This window comes from Hippoglossus stenolepis, chromosome 17 (genome assembly GCF_022539355.2).
Source record: "Hippoglossus stenolepis isolate QCI-W04-F060 chromosome 17, HSTE1.2, whole genome shotgun sequence".
NCBI classification, from domain to species: Eukaryota; Metazoa; Chordata; class Actinopteri; order Pleuronectiformes; family Pleuronectidae; genus Hippoglossus; species Hippoglossus stenolepis.
In genome coordinates, this window is record NC_061499.1 from 20,170,180 (window position 1) to 20,185,820 (window position 15,641).

A 15,641-nucleotide genomic window follows, 5' to 3' on the forward strand; every position below is an offset into this window, starting at 1 on the left:
TATCAAGTTTTCCATAGAAAAATTTAGTATTTTTTTGAAAACATTGGTTGTATATTAACAGTGTATTATTTGTTATTCAGGAATAGATACAAAAATTATAACTTGATTTGTTTTATATCTGAAAGAACTGTCAGATGAGGATAGGCACAGCACCTTTCTCAAGTCAGGATTGAAATATTTTTGCCTCAGGTGCAGAATGATTGATTGATTGATGATTACATCATTGCAAAGAACAAGCGTTTTGATTTCACTAAGTGTTTAAGTGTGAACAGGGCTTTAGTAAAATATACCTGGCATCTATTAAGGTTGGAGGGTAGATTCATTAGTATATGCAAATTACAAAACCAGAAGTTACGTGATCAAACAGGTAAGGGACTGATTAAACAGTGAATATACCAGTGATATTAACATGCAATATTGTTGACAAAAATATGTATGAAGTTTAGTTCACACATTGTGCAGTATAGTTACTGTAGCAAAATGGTTCCACATTTTTTAATCTACAAATGTATTTAAATGCTTGTGTGCATCTTTTATAAATGCAATCTACTACAACTCTACCACTACAGACTACACAATCATAAAATTGAAGTTTAATTGCACCAGATTTGGTCATTTTGTTAACCATTTGGATGAAATCCTATTGGCTAAAGTTTGACTTATATTCCCTTTTCTAGGTCTGGACTAAAACAAGAATAAAATGTTTTACGATTTTCTTTGACTACAATGAGAAGAAAATATCAAGTGTTTTAGTTTCATTTTGACCACAACTAGATCAGAAGAAGCTGACTAAATTAGCACCAAATCACTCTAACATCAAGACTGGCTACTGCATACTGAGTATGGGAAACCTGGCAGAGGTAGCAACAGTAACTCAGACAGGACTTAACAAATGAATGCATTTACTGGTGAAATAAACACATTGAAAAGCACATCAAGTCTTGTTTAATAGTGCCACTCGTGTCCAGAAACTGTCCCTTTGATTCTATCAAGAAATAAATGGAAGCAGAGAGGACACACACTGTGATTTGGCACCGTTGCTGCATGACTGTGAAAATATATTAGGAACACAGCAGTGCTATTAAATGAGTTATACACACCTCCACTCCTGAAAACAAAAGTGTGTGTTCTCACATGTGCAGGCAACTAACATGAGGTCACAGTTGGATCCACATCTGGCAACAACATCTGTGCAACTCCTGAGCATTTGACCTCAGGCCAAGTACAGAAATTGACGATACACGTTCACCCCTATCCGTGTCAGTGCTACCAACTTATGAATTATTAAAATTTAAGAGCTTTTAGCCATCATTTAGCTACTCACAGAGGCCAAATAAGAAAATAACATTGAACATGAAGCTCTGATGTGATATCGGATAACAACTCAGCAATCTGGATGAAAAAACGGCAAATGTCTTGTGCCCCTCTTTGTATCTCATGTGCTCTTCTTGGAAACACAGACAAACCCATTACATTTAAAGAAAGAATATAATTTTATATCTGTACCAAAACTGGGTTAGCATTGGTAGTTTTTCAAACAATATCAACTCCTGCTGATTTCACCTTAGGGATACCCCCTTTGTAAGTGATACCACCCAAAACAGTCTGTACTTTGTGTGCTTTCAAAACCCCACATCCTCAGAACCCTCCCATCACACTCCATTTCCAGCCTCTGCGGTCCTTCTACAGTTATTGTATATGACAGCATCCCATTAAGCTGTGCGGTGTGTGTACACATATACAGTATGTGGCATAGTACATTAACCAGAGATGAAGGCGATGGCGATGACAGTTTTGGTTTCTTTTTAGACGTTGTTGAAATGCATTTAAATGACGGTTACCACATATTTCATCGAGTCACTGTACTGTAGCTGTCACTGCCCCAACTGGATCATGACATTTGTCACTGTACATAAACAAACAATAAATATATTTTAATACAAAAAATACTTTCATTTCTATATTTTTTTCACAAAAAAGGCCAAACAAAGGTAGTCAACATGAATATAGTCTGAAATTTGCTAAGTTCTTAATCTAACCAGGACCATGTGGTATTTACTCTTACTTGGCACTTTAAAGACTTTTGTATGCTTGCAACTACCCCTACACCCAGCCTTGTAAATCAATAAACAACAAACTGTCTGTAATGAGTGGGCCCACATGTGACCACGCCACTGGCCACACGTGTTTCCAGTCTGTCCAAGCTGCCACTCTAATGCAGCCTCAGGTTTCTGTTCTTGGCTGACTGGAGTGGAACCTGACGTGTTCCTCTGCTGTGTTAACTCATCGGCTTCCAAGTTGGACATGTTGTACAATCTGAGATGCTTATCTGCTCAACACAGTTGTAAAGAGTAGCTATCTGACTTAGCATAGCCGTTCATGCTAACTCAGCAGGCAACCTGTACATCACAAGGTGTTTTTACATCCAAAGATCTGGTGCTGACTGGGTGTTTTTAGTTTTTCACACCAATCTGAGTCACGGTCATAGTCACAGAGATACAATTTTACATGTTGTGCAAATCCATCTGATAGTGTTTCCTTTTAATTATCTAGGGTGTGGTGGCCCACCATATTCTAATTTGTCCCACCACAGTTCTTAAAATAACATCAAATATCTTGTACTTGGTGTGTGCAGCGCTACTTGCAGCACTTTTTTCCCATGTGCTGTCAGTTTACACTTTATAGTTGCGTGTAAATATTCCTCAGGAAAAGTGAAAAGCTTGACCCATCATCAAAGTTATGGGAATGTCTGTACACAATGGCAGTGGCAATAGTTGTGGGGATATTTCAGTTCCTACTATCAGTATTAATTTACAAATAATCCCCAGAGGATTCTAGGAATTTCTAGGTCGTTTTCTAGGAAATTATAACATCCAGTTTGAAATGAAATACAATTTTAAGCAAACAGCTTAACAAACACCTAAACATTAAGCTAACCCTATTTAGAGAACCTTATCAATAATCTTTCCCTGTCTTTTTCAGTCACAGCTCCCACCTGTGGCCATTTTGCAATCTTTTAAGCAACCATGTTTTTAATTTATCCTTATTTTTTTCATTGATAAGGGAAGCAAAACAACTTGATTTTACTTGCTACTTATTTGGCTAAGAAAAGGCACAAGGGAGTTTGCTGAGCCGGAGCAAAAATCTACTCACATTTATAATCAGTTCCCTGAGTGACCACATTCAAAGTGGAACAAAAAGAGAGGCTGAAGATGCAGCCAGAGCACACTAAGCCTCACATTTTAAACCATGAAACCATAAAAAGAAAAGGCACATGTTTACATTAATGAGCTTTCATTTGTTATTAGAACGCTTCCTCATCAACGCACACTTCTTTCAGGGGGAAAGAAGTGTATACACATGTTGTTTGGGCCTGTAAGGCAGGAGAGAGGGGCTCTCCTGCCTTACAGGCCCAAACAACATGTGTATACTTGGTTTGTTTGTGATGCTGGAGAAAATTTCACATTATGTCTCTTTGCCTTATTATTCCTTTCTTCCTTCTTTCCCTCAGTCTCCCAATCTCATCCTTGTCCCCCTTCTTTCGCTGCATGAAAGTTTTTCAAATCTTGAAAGCAATCCAGCTTTCAAACTGCAAATATTTTGGCAGGCGCCTTGCCCCCCCCCCATCCGTCCCCTGCATCCCCATTCTGCTTTTTTGTGCTGCTTTTGTTTTTGAGACAACCCTTGGCATTAGCAGACAGACGGAGGGAAGTCAGGGGTGACTAAGGCTTTTGTGCTGTCTCTATGCATTGAAGGAAATCTGAAACTATTCACGGGAACTATACCCCAAAACAGACTAAAGCCGGCCATCATTGCAGAGCTGACACAGACGGGAGACATCTGACTGAGATGAGTAGGGACAGGTCCCAAATCGGATTCTTCCTCACGTGTGACACAGACTTCTTTTTAAATTTTAAGTGTTTGGCAAAAAAATCCATCTGGTCCACATACTAGAGATATGTGGTATAGAATAAACTCAGGATACATGCACACTACAAGTGACTTTTATTTGCTTTTATAGTACCATATGAACAATACCATGGTATTAAACAAATGTAACATCACTCATTAACAATACTGACACTGGAGCAGTTTAAGTGAGCCAGAATTCTCAACACAATAACACACAACATTAGCGTGAAAGCCCAAGTGTACTTTTACTGCTGCTGCCAATCTTAGGACAGCCTTAATTAAACCAAAATGGGAATGAACATGAACACACATACTGGAGTGTAACCACATTTCTTGGAACTGTTAAAGTGCTTTGCACATTGCTCATGCAACCCTTTATCCATACTGCGTACAAGTGCGTTCGATGGAACACTCGAGGCATCTAGAGTTGAAGAGCATTCAGCTCGAAACACAATAATGCTCTGCATCATTACAGCTTTTTTTCCCCTTCCAGTCAGAGAAAAGAAGAAGGCCTGTCTTTCATTAGTTCTCTTGAACACAATTAAAGAGCAAGAAAGGCTGATACTGGTTGTTTTTTTATATCCTATTTCACCATCACATAATATGAATGAACAGCATCAGCCTTGGAAAAACACCACTGTGGTTTCCATGCTTTGGTTAGTCGGGCTGGGGCGACGCGTCTACGTAATCGATTACGTAAATACGTTGACTTGTGAAACGTTGTAAGAAAGGTGGCTGTGCACAGTCAAAGCATGGACTCACCTGAAGAGCAAGCTGAAGCAAACAAAATCGCCCATGATCATCTCCCAAAGGTCCCCAATAGTCGGACCGCGGTCCGGGCCGGACCCAGACAGCGCTCTATACAGACTCAAACCTGTTATTAGATGAACCGATTCTATTTTAACCTGTGCAGCTTTTCCCGCATTTACGGTGGTCTTATTTTAACATGCGCTTCTTTTTCTGTCTTTACAGTAGTAAATCCTGGCAGCACAAGGTAGAGTTTACTTCACTGAACAAGAGAAAGTGGGAACAAAGAGAAAATGGTTTAAGCTGTTTAGTTGTTAATGTTTGTTGAGATTGTTTATATGTGTTATGTAGTTATATATTAAGAAAAGGGGAAACTCAAACTACATCTTTTTATAATTTTTTTCTAAAATTAAGCACTTTTTTTTAAGATGCCATTTTCAAAAGCTCTTTATTTTGTTTTTAAATGTAAACCTTATTTTACTTGAACGAAAAAATACCTTTTATTTTATAATTATTTTATTATTAGAGTACCCTTGGTAAGTTAAAACCATTTGCTGGTGTCATCAGGTTAGTTAGCAAGTGAGTGACATCAGTTGACATCCAATATAAACACTCTCAGAGAATGTGTGCCAACATCTTTTCGTTTTTTTCTTTTAAGGAGATCTTCTAGAAAATTTAAATATTCAGAATTATTCATAAAAAATGCTGGTCTCGTCTCTGTAGCTCATTTTCAGGCAACCAATTAGTTTGGTTGGCTGATGGCCTACATCAATAATTTGAATGGATTCTTTCTGCAACAGGGTATGTTTCGTGAAGTATAAATTATGATTGTATATTATGGAAAGACTTAATACTTAATCTTATTTGAAACGGTCCACAACAGGAAAGACAAACTTTGCATTGCAGTAAAGGCTGTTTGCCCCACATGACCTCCTCGCCTTTAAGCTGAAGGTAAGCTCAAAACAAACTTGTTTGTGCAATGTGTCTGAACAGCCACACTTAATGAGAAAAAAGACTCCACGCACTTCAGCTGATGCATAATAACACCTTCAACTTCAACTTACCATAATTGGACACTGGTAAAGCCTCAATGCTTATACTGTCCCATGTCCAGATGTCCTTGCTTTGCATCAGGGACAGGCCATTTATGTTTAAACACTGTTATATCAGAGACACTGACCACCAATTTCTCGCCTGATCAATGCCCCATACCAAGGTTTCTGTCTAATAACTTTGATATAAGAAAGTGTAGGTCATCAGGTTTGGAATTGAACTTAATTCCTGTTATCCAAGAATATATTTTTGAGAAATGAAATGTGAAATTAGATTTCAGGTTAAATAATATTACATCACCACCAACCGACAAGAGCTGTCTAAAATCCAAGGTCTTGACAGAGGGTCTCCATGATATCCTTTTGGGTTCTGCAGCAAGTTACAAACAGCATAACAAAAGGGATATTATACTTTTAGGCAATCCTTACTTTCCCCTTACCCACTGGAAGTGATTGCAGATGCCTGGACCCAGTGAAAGAATTTATGCAAAACATAACTCATGCTACAGATCTTTGAGTGTGGACAGAACCACACATCCTTCAACTGGGTATAGCCTCAATGTACAAAGAGCTAATTTTAATCATGGCACCCAGTTTGGGGAATCTGGGCCACATCACAACGAGGAACAATACAATGTCAAGACTAACTGAGGTCTCTTACATTTGGTCAGTGCGGACACTCACTATAATACGCCATATTGTTTTGCCTTCCATGTCCAATGTACTCTGAGTGCACCGTCTCACTCTTTGCTCTCCAAGCTCACAGTTTAGAGTGCATTTGTATATGCATGTGTGCATGTGTGTGTGTGAGAGAGAGAGAGAGAGAGAGAGAGAGAGAGAGAGAGAGAGAGAGAGAGAGACTTTATGTGGCAGTGGGGACTTCATTCTGATAACACACCCTTGGCAGCATTTAGGTCCTAATAGTAGGGCTGCACCTATGGATTCCAATTTTATTTTTTTTAAATAAAGTGCTTAATTTTTAGATAAAATAAATAAAAAGATGTTTTTCTTAATATATAACTACATAACATATATAAACAATCTCAACAAACATTAACAACTAAACAGCTTTAACACTTTTTCTCTTTGTTTCCACTTTCTCTTGTTCAGTGAAGTAAATTCTACCATATGCTGCCAGGATTTAATACCGTAAGGACGGAAAAAGCAGCGCATGTTAAAATAAGACTACCGTAAAAGTGAAAAAGGTTGCGCAGGTTAAAATAGAAACGGTCCGTCAGAATCTAATAACAGGTCTGGGTCTTTAAAGAGCGGCTTCTCGGTCCGTTAGGGTGGTCCTATTCAGGAGAGTCCATGCTTTGACAGTGTGCAGCCATCTTCCTTTTGAAGTGTCAACGCATGTTGTGTGTCTCATTATTAGGCCAAACTAGGGCAGTGAGTGCAGCTTAAGTCAAATGCACAGCTGTGAGTCTAAGAAGTCATTGTGTTGAGACACATGGTGTATAAGAAATGCCATGGTTAAGCCTCATGGATGTATTTTGGACATCTAAAGGTAAGTACACAGCTTTTCACTGCTGCTGTCTCTGACAAATATTCCTGTCATCGTCAGCCCCTTATCTTATTGTACGCCCATTAGTGCTGGGTCAAATTTCTGCATTGAGTCATTCACCATTTCCCCTGACTCTCAGCCAGGGGAAATTGCTCACACTCCCAGCATTGACGTCAATTTTAGTCCATTAATGTCTGATCAGGTGCAGCTAAGTGACTAAGGGGAACATCAACAACATGTGGACACTAAGCACGTTTCTTGGTGCTGAGGCTGACCACGACTGATCCTTTTGCACAACTAAGCTGTCAACAGCAACTCATATTGGCATTTCTCTGCACCGGACAATATTACTGGGGTTTTCATCTGCTTTTATGGAAGTTTAAGATTTAACAGCAGCGGTAGATCTGGGATCACTAAGGCCATGTAAGCACTATCATTTTTCCAGAAGTTTCAACTACATCCTGCAATCTGTGGTTGGTGTTGGCTCAGTTGTAAAGAAAGAATGTGCGCGGAAGTCAAGACTTTTATTTCAATGATAAATTCAAAAACGAAAACTATCTATCTATAAACCTGAAAAAAGTGATTGTAGGACATATTTCAAGAGAGCTCTATTAAGTTCTCAGTTGTTTAAAACAAAAGTAAATTAGTGAAGGACGTTAAAGGGAGCATGAAAGGGACATTAAAGGGTTTTCTACACACTTGGCCATGCAGGAAGGGGAAATGTCACAACCCAATTCCACTGCTGGAAGGGGAATTTCCAACCCATATCAACCTGCCGGACAGAATGACTAATACTGGACAGTTTGGGAAAACCTAAAAAATGTGTTAAATGACAATGCTTTTATTTTTTTATACAATGCCAATGCTTTCGAAATTCTTGTTTTCAAAAAGATTTCCACATGGCAACAACATAATGGTTAATGTTAGGACTACAGGTTTGTGATTAGGCACAAACTCACTAAAAGCACACTAGTTCTGGTACTAAACATAAATTATGAAGTGCAAATTCACCCAATATGGTTGTAGCGCCTTGTGATACTGGTCTGTTAAACTGACAAAATATTTTTCACAGCCTTCAGTAATTTATGTATATTTATTTTTTCATAATGCCTTGTTTATTAAAGCTTCTGAAATTATTTTTAATTTTTGTTATAAATATTCATGTAAAAGTAGTTGCCTATTTGGTGGCACATTATTTAATCCTATGTCATAAGATTTAAATAAGCAGAAGATTACAGCTATACAAAGTTGTTTATCATTCAGAACTTTCGAATAAGACGTATAGACCTGCAGAAATAAACACTGTTTGGAGTTCAAAAACGAGTTGAAGGTTCTTATGTCAATGCTAAGCTAGCTGTTGGTTTTTCCATTGTATAGATGCATAAATGAATTCGGGGCCCCAGACACCACCCATAATCAGTCAGACTGGAGAATGCATGGTAAGATCTCTGCAGTTTCTACAGCAGATGGTCTCCTTAGTGCCCAAAAGCCATGTGTGTGAAAACACATTTCATTGCGACTGTGTGAACTGCAAACTGACAAAATTAGAGAGGAATCTTGAGCAGTGAAACCTTGACCTGAATCCAAAGCTTACAATTACCATATGAAATCATCTCAAAGAGGCCTGAATGCTTTCTCACCTTCTACCACCCACTCACACAATCCCGTACGCACACACAAATACTTAGTGAGTCGAATGTTTCTGTTCATCAACCTACTTAGTATTAGTCAACAGGCTTTGAAAGACAAATGACTTTGGGCCTGTTCACAGACGATGCAGTCTTGGCAGTAAGAGCTGCTGTTTTTTTATATTATTTTCAGTATGTATTTAAGTGTTTCTTGCAGTGTCTTTGCACCCTGTGTATCTCGTGTCTTATCCACCCAGCGTACCTCATACTTTTAGAGATATATTCTGAGCACATAGAAATATATTTAGTTGTGAATGGAAAGGCCTTCATCCCTGCACATTTTCACTGCTGTTAAGACATAAACAGTATATTCTTTCTATGAATCTTGTAAATCTTTCTTTGAACCTAAGAAAAAAAATATCATGAACAATGCACTTGGTTAAATGAGACAAATTTTCAATCTAGTTAAGGACATGATCTCATGCTGTTAGCCGAGTGAATGACAGCAGATTAAGTTGTCTTTCCATCTCATGATCTCAAATTACTGCAAATAAGATTTTGAGCTCGTAAAGTGATGCTCTTCTGGGCCTCAAGTGGGATTAATTGTATTTGATGATGATGTAAAAAACAATGGTAATAATTCAATGTGCTGTGTGCGTATGCAAACCCAAAGTCACAGAAGAGCCCATGCGTCTCGTCATTCAAAAACAATACTGACTATAATGTTAATTGCATCTTTTCACTACTTTTATTCTTTGTGTCTCTTGTATTTATGGAAATATCCTGATTTAAAATGTGGGCTCTGTAAACAAGCAATTTAAAATGTAACTGCCACTGGATTGTTTTTTCTGTTAACGGACGGAGGATATGTTGTGTATTTGACAAGTTGCAAACAACACTGTATTTGTTTTCTGTCAAAATATTCGATTTTGCAGCACATCCACTTATACTGATTACAGCCTTATAAGAGGGGGGCCCATTGTGTTCATTTCCAGCTCAATGTTTTATTCTGGGACTCCACTAGGGAAGATTTGCATGACTCACAACAAAAAGTTATTTAACTCAAACAGCCTGTCATGCAGCCCCTCAGTTGAGCCTCTCACTGAAACTGGAGATATTAGCTCAGGCCTCCTTTAGACGGCGTCCTGAAAGCCTACTTTCTTCTGATTGGTTGAAGATCCGGTGGCCTGCCAAGGGGCATCTTCTTACCAATGAGGAGGTTCTGACAGCAAACTGTGAAACTAAGGAACGTAGGAATTACTGGGTGACATAATAGTCTTTCAATCATAATCCATATAAAAAAAGGTGTGTCTAAATATGCAATTTAGTTGTATAGTTGTGCATGCAGGAAACAACCTAAGTAAAAACATCTGCTGTTAGGATATAAGACAGCTAACGTTGCGAGTAACATATAATTCTGCTCTCTGCAAACAACTGCACAGACAGTTATTTGTATGCCGGAGTATGTGGACCGTTTTGTGAGCTGTGCTGTGCAGAAAATCTGTGACAAGCTGAAGTAGAAAAAACCTTTCAGAGCAGTCAGAGCCTGTTCATTTACATTTAACAAAAACTATGGATAGATATTTCTCTGACCTTCACCAGAACCTAATCCTCCAGGTGGGAGTGTGGAGTCTCTGACAGGTGTGCTCACCCTACACCAGCCATCTACCCCAACCACCTCCTGCAGACTGGTCTCGTTAATACATGCAGTTCATCATTTATTTATTAACGTTTGCTTCTGGACATAATCAACACAGCCATTAGGTTTCCCACAAAATAGATTTGCTGTTGTAATTTCTAGGAGACAGACCTGATATTTCAATTATGCATTTCACCAAACTGGCAGCATTAAAAGCATGCTTAATTAGCTATTAGCAGTTTCTGTTTACATTGGACCCATAAACACACAACTAACAGTCTTCATTAATACTGAAGCCACATTATCATTACTATCATCCTGCACTTTTTTCTATGATTTCTAAGCAGATTCATGATTTATGTCTGATCAGAAATATTGATACCCTTGTATTGTGATACCCAAAATGTGTGCATCATGTCTGTAAAGATTGACTGCCTCTGTGAGCTGTATGTCACTGCTGCATTTCCAAATGCCCATGTTGACAAGCAGGGCCAAGTCTGTGGTGTAACCACGATAACTAACATCCTGGAACACGAGCATGCACCTGTCCCCTTCTCCTCACTCAGCATCTCTGCATCATGTCACAACATCTGCCTGAAAACCTGTGGATTAGACAAACCCCAATCCTAAAATAAACTGTTTTCCCGTATGTAATTTATATTAAATTTCCTCCCAAGACTATTTAAACACATGTTTATCTTTATAACACATGCCTATGATAATAATTAATAATATATAATAATAATACTATTTTTCTAATATTTTCCATTATTTTCCTAATGTGTCTGTGTTCCTTTAAAAAGCCCTATGAGCATCTCTAAAACTAATCTTAACAAGAATGTTCTATATAGGAAGACAGATGATTGTATCTATCTTCAAAATCTCTTCTTCCCTCTGTGTGTAAAACCAATTATGTGTTTTAGCATAAAAAACAAAAGCAGCGAGAGGAGGAGATCCTCGCCGTATCTTTATTCACAGCTTCTTGTTAGGCACAGTCTCAGCAGAGCAGCAATCACGGATGAAAATCAGACACAAAAACAAAATGGTGCAATTGGACTGTGTGCGGGAGGGAGAGTCAGCTATTTCAGCGCATTATAATTTCAGAGAGCGGCGTGAGTCAGCAAAAGAGGAGCGAGCGGGTGAGGAAAATGACAGTGGGTTTTAAAAAAGGGGAGAATATTAAGGAGGGTGACAGATGGTTGGTGGAAAGGGGAGAGAGAGGAGAAAGTGAATTAGGCAAAATACTGAGCGGCATTAAACATGATCCGGAGTCCAAAGGGCCCTTTGAAACATAGGGGTGATAAAACCTCCTGTGCTTGTTGGCAGCAGGACTGTGCAGGGGCCACGCAGCTCTGAGCACCACTGCCAAAGCCTTACATAACAGGCCACAGTGCTGAGTGCTACCATTCCAGCTCCCCTTAAAGGTGAAGGCACACGAGCCACAAGCCAGCAGGGCTGACAGAGGGAGATTAAAGCCTCACTAACTGCATATAGAAGATAACATGATCATTACACCCAAACATTGGAATCAAATGATACTAAAAAAAAAAGCATGTCGCACACTTTGAGCTGTATATCACCTTCAAAGGGCGCATCTCAATGTGTGAACATGCAAATGGACGAATTTTACACATTCGCAAACTTGAGAATGTTACAAGGCGCGAGCGTGCAAAGGTGCAATCTAAAATCCTGCAGGAAACATTTGCAGTTGAAGGAACAAGAGGAACATTGGAAAACAAGAGGAACACTTGTCATGATGATCCTTCAGCTGAATCCAATTAGCATCAAGCCAACAATAAAACCGTATCCGATCTTTCCTGAGCCGAGTCTTCGGGAAAGATTTTACAAGCCCCAAATCCTTGTTCTGATCCTGCTTGGAACAAAATCATACTAATGATTCGGCTTTACTAGAAGTCCAAAAGTGTGGTTAAAGCTCCACTCAACACTTGTTTCAGCTTTTTGCCCTTACAAGACAGTTGATAGCTGAGAAAGAAAACAAGAGAAACAAAGATATAAACACATGTCCCGACAACGAGGGATGTCATCGTTAAGACTGACATTAAACCTTTTAAGCACTTGGATGATGCCCCTGTGAATATTTTTCACATTAAATTCATCATGAAACCTTTGGCTTGATATGTCAAGAGCTCGCACTGCAACTCTGCAGTATGAGCTTTTCACCCTTTATATAGCCAATAGATTGTTGGTTATACTGCATAATAATGAAAAGTTAACAAAACATTGACCATAAATAAATGCTGAAGATCGTCTCTCTGCTTTATCTGTAAAAAAGAAGGTCCTTCATGGTGTTGGCAATAAGGCAGGAAGCCTGAGGTGTGCAGGTCCGTCCAATGGGAACTTAACCTGGATTAATCTCCAACTACTATTATTGCATTTTATTTTATTATGTTTCTTTTTTCTCTCTTCTACACTCCAATATACGACCCATTCATATAGGCTACATGCCCTCAAGGATGCATACACAGCAACACTGTAGTCCCACCGCAGAAGTTCTACAGCCACTAAAACCGCAGACACTTTGAACTCAACCCTCACGAGCATGGAGCCGCTCAGTAAACGTCACGGCAATCAGCCACGTGTTTTCCCAAAGGATCTTCTATACTATGTGATATCCTGCGTTTAATTTTAACATATTGGCCCAAGTGCTCACAGGAAGTGGACAAACATTGAGATTCCCCCTCTGGGACCAGGGATAATATCTACAGCAAATTTGAAAGACCTCTAATTAATCATGGTGCTTTAAAGAGAGACGAGGGCTGCAACAAAACCATTGAGTCCTCTGTTGACAGTGAAGACAAAGGTGCTGGACAAACGTAAGGACTAGCAGCATCATCTTTAGGCCTTGGAGACACATCCGTTTTTAGCACAGTATTATTTATGACATCCACTTCTATTTCTGATAGTTAACAGTAAGTTTAGCATTTTTCTCTCTTTGTAAATGGGAAATGGTTTTGTATTTATATAGCTTTTCTAGTCTTGTTGACCACTCAAAGCTCTTTACAGTACAGTTTCACATTCACCCATTCACACACACATTCATACAGTGCATCTATTAGCAGCACTTTGTTGTTCTATGAGGGGCAATTCGGGGTTCAGCATCTTGCCCAAGGACACTTTGGCATGCAGATGGGGAAGACTGGGGATCGAACTGCCGACCTTCAGGTTGGAGGACGACCGCTCTACCCCTCAGCCACAGCCGCCCATTTGTGTACCTGCCTCCCCTCAAACTGCATCATCTACATCCTCAGTAAGTGAAAACCTAATTTCCACAATCCCATAGAGAACGGGCAGGGACTTATTTTCCATCAGTGGGTATGTGGATGTCAGAGCAGTGCCAACCAGCTACTTAATTAAGACCGTGGTGTGTCTCTAATTGTAGAACAAGGTTCAAAGCTGCATTTCACTCATCAACTGTGGCTACTGTCTGGACAGTCTGATATCTCTGACTCCAACCAAAGATCCCTCTCTCTCCAGCAACACTGGGACCAAATGGGATTTTCTAAATATACTTTTGAAATATTGTTTTAAAAGAGACTTGACATTAAATCCTGATTTGTGTAGTGCTACTTGTCAATGTAGCATCTCAAATTATTATTAATCAACAGATGATAATCCTGTGCACGTATTTAAGAAATTGCAAAATCCCGATGCATTTTAATATGAATTGTATATAATAGGCGACATGTAGGTTGGAGCCACAAGTGTGAGGAAAGCTGCAATGTGTTTGCCCACATATTTGTTACCATGTATTATGACACTAATCTATGATTCTGCTTTTAATATTTAATAATGACATCTATCGTATTAAAATGTGATTATGATGTGGATTTTTTTTTATAGTTATTTGCCCTGAGCTGCTTTCTCTGTTTTATTATGAATAGTGTCTTTGAGCATTGTTATGGGTATAATAAATCATTTGTGTGCAAAACATTTTTCTTGTCATCTACACTGTGTTTGGCCTGTTCTCCAAATTATGAAATCACATAATGAACCCAAACATGAAAGGTCGGACAGCAACATGTTCTGGTTCTCAAAATCAGAGTCATGTTTTTGATCTAATAACTTCTTGCCTTGTTACAAATAACTATCTCCTCAGTTTAAATCTGCCTGGTCTTTTCTGAAGAAAAACAAGAGCAATTCAAATCTGTGAGCCTGCTTTTTTAACAGCAAAACCTTGAGTTTAATCCAGCATTACATTACACTGCAATAACAAAATGTAGGGATGAAGAAGAAATATTACCAGAAATGCAACCTTGCATGTTTTTATAGACCAAAAACCGAGAATTCATTTATTTTGTGAGAATATTGTAATTATGAATATTGTATTAAATTCAAGGCTCTGTTCATACAAAACATCTTTGTCATGGTAATCCCCAGTTCCTGTCATGACCACCAGTTTGTTCCTCATGTTTCTTTCCAGTTGCACTTTTCCTATGAGGTGTAAAATAAATATAAAATGAAACCCAAGGAGAAACCCATGTTTGAAGTGTCTATTCATAGCTCCTTCATCTACTGGATCTGTAAACACCAGTAGATGAAGTGTTTAACAGACTTTCTTGTCATCATGCATGATGTAATGAATGGTTCAGACCATTCTTATTAAAGACAGGCTCGCAATTTTCTATGTTTCATGGAAAGACTTGGTGTCTCAACTCTTCAATTTCCCAGCCCTTTCTCTGAGGCACTAAAGCACATTCATTCTCACCAAGTAAAGGTAATCTGTAAAATATGGGTCACAAATATATAGATAGAACTTTTTCAGTCATCTCATAAAAACAGCTGGGCACTCTTTTAAAAGTGCATTTGTTGGGAACTATTTTCAGTGGTGGAGTTATACATATTTAGTGTTCGGTTGAGTATTCTGTGAATACCTGTTAGCAGGATCATTTCATGTGAGTCTCTGTCTTTCCGTGGGATATGTCGACTACTGAATACTCATTGGTTACTTCTCAAAGTGATTATTGAGTTCCCATTACCATTGCATTTGTTCATCTTATTTACTTAATGTGTGTATTTTTCCATGGATGGGTCCAAGTATGATTCCCCTGAGAACAAGCTGCAGCTAAAAGACCTCGCCCTTGATCATCAGTGTGGGAGTATTTCAGACCCACCAGTGTGGTGCACTGTGAGCTCTG

The 15,641-nt window shown here is 38.8% G+C and overlaps 1 protein-coding gene across 5 annotated transcripts in view; it reads right to left on the minus strand.

Annotated features, from left to right (window-relative positions):
- The window catches only part of thrb (thyroid hormone receptor beta), a 109,843-nt gene that overhangs the window by 67,958 nt on the left and 26,244 nt on the right, over positions 1 to 15,641 (minus strand). The window lies entirely within an intron of this gene.